The following is a 1,813-nucleotide window of genomic DNA, read 5'->3' as shown; positions in this document are numbered from 1 at the left end:
CTTGCCAAAGGGGTGGCATCCCCTTGCTGCCCTTCTCCTTCACCCCACCCTCCTCTGCGCCGAGCCCCATGCGCCACCAGCTCTCAGCTCACCAATGCAACACAAAAATCTCGTTCATCCTGCTTGAAGCAAGGCCAAGGAAGCCAGGTCGGAGATCTGAGGAGTGCCCGAATCTTTGACTTGTGCCTGCACATGAAGCTCAAGGTGACAGCATCTCTAGAGGCTTGGTCCCTGACCTCCAACCACAGAGAAAGCAATGTGCTAAGAAATTAAGTTTGTAACTGTTTCAGGTGAGGAGACTTGAGCTTCTTGGTCAAATCTAGCTGAGTAAGGGAGAACATTTGCAACACATTCTGGTTACCAGCAGAATTGCTTGCTTTATTTACACTAAAAAAAAAAAAAAAAAAAGAACAAATACCTACTGTAATCCTACTGTAAGTGTAAACATCTTGTTCATAACTTTAACCGCAAAACACTGCTAATGTATATATGATTTGGATTTATTTTGTGCATTTATTACTTAGGTTTTCTGGACACTAAATGCCCACTAGTGTACTAGGGAGCTAGGGACTCAAGAGATAGCAGCCAGCACTAGTCTAAATAACATTTCTGAGAGTTTTCTAAGCCACTTAGAAAAACTAAGTTCAAAAGTGAAACAGATGCTTAGAAACATTCAATCTCATCACTTTTGGATATAGGATCTCGGCACTTTGTCTAAGGAAAAATTAACGTAAAATTTTTGGAAAAGGGAAGTTTTACAGATAAGCTAACAGCACTTGATTCATTTCACAAGACAGCTGACGATGGAAATAGTGGTTCACATTTCTGTAGTAAAGCATTTATATAAATTTAAAATCTAAAGACATATATATATACACACACCAAGTTTACTGCAATGCATAAATATATAAACGTTTTAATACGCCAACTAATATAGGTCAGAAAACTGATGTATGTAATTCAAGTTTTGCAGCACTTCAGCACTGTAAAAAATAAAAAAAATAAATAATTGTCAAGGGATTGACTGCTGCCCTCTCTTGTTGATTTATTTTCACCCCTTCTCTCAGAATCAGAGTAATTCCAGCTACACATCAGCACTGTGGAAGGACTGAGCAGGAGTAAGTTTCAGAATGTCTCTTCAAGGAACATTTAGTTAAATACAGCTATTGTACTAGTCTGGGGTTGTTCTTCAGCAGACCTAAGATGATTCAGTTAAAATGACACAGGTTTACACTAACAACTGAGGGCAGAGATTGGCTTGTCTGAGGTCCACAAAATTGCAGAGTGGAAAGTATTTTATGTAGTTATAATACTGGTTATACAAAAACTCTTTTTCTGAAGGGCAGGAAGCCTCATTTCTATTTCCACCTCTCTCGCTTTATTCCTTTTAAATAAATATAGATTGCATCCCACCCATCACAAACAACAGTGACATTAAAAAGTGAGGTAAAGTGTTCTACCAGCTGATTTTTACTATGAACAAAAGTCAGTTAAGTATCACTACCGATATGAACAAGACTTGCTAAGAAATAAAATGCAAGATACTAAATTCTTCACTATAACCACACCATAAAACCCAGCTTTCAAAGTCAAACAGCAGGAAACGAGACTCTGCACCCTAGCATGGAAATTATTAGTAAACCAACTTTTGATCCCAATTTAAAATAGCTGTACTGATTTTCCTTAACTGATAGTCCAAAAAAAAAAAAATTCCTTGTCATATTTTACCTTTGTTCCAACAGAGATAAAATGCATCTTCCTATAATCCTCAATCTTAAAAAACATTTTCCTAGTTTTCACGTGATCCGAAGTA

The sequence above is a fragment of the Aythya fuligula genome, chromosome 12, assembly GCF_009819795.1.
Source record: "Aythya fuligula isolate bAytFul2 chromosome 12, bAytFul2.pri, whole genome shotgun sequence".
NCBI lineage: Eukaryota > Metazoa > Chordata > Aves > Anseriformes > Anatidae > Aythya > Aythya fuligula.
Note: the sequence above shows the minus strand (reverse complement) of the source record.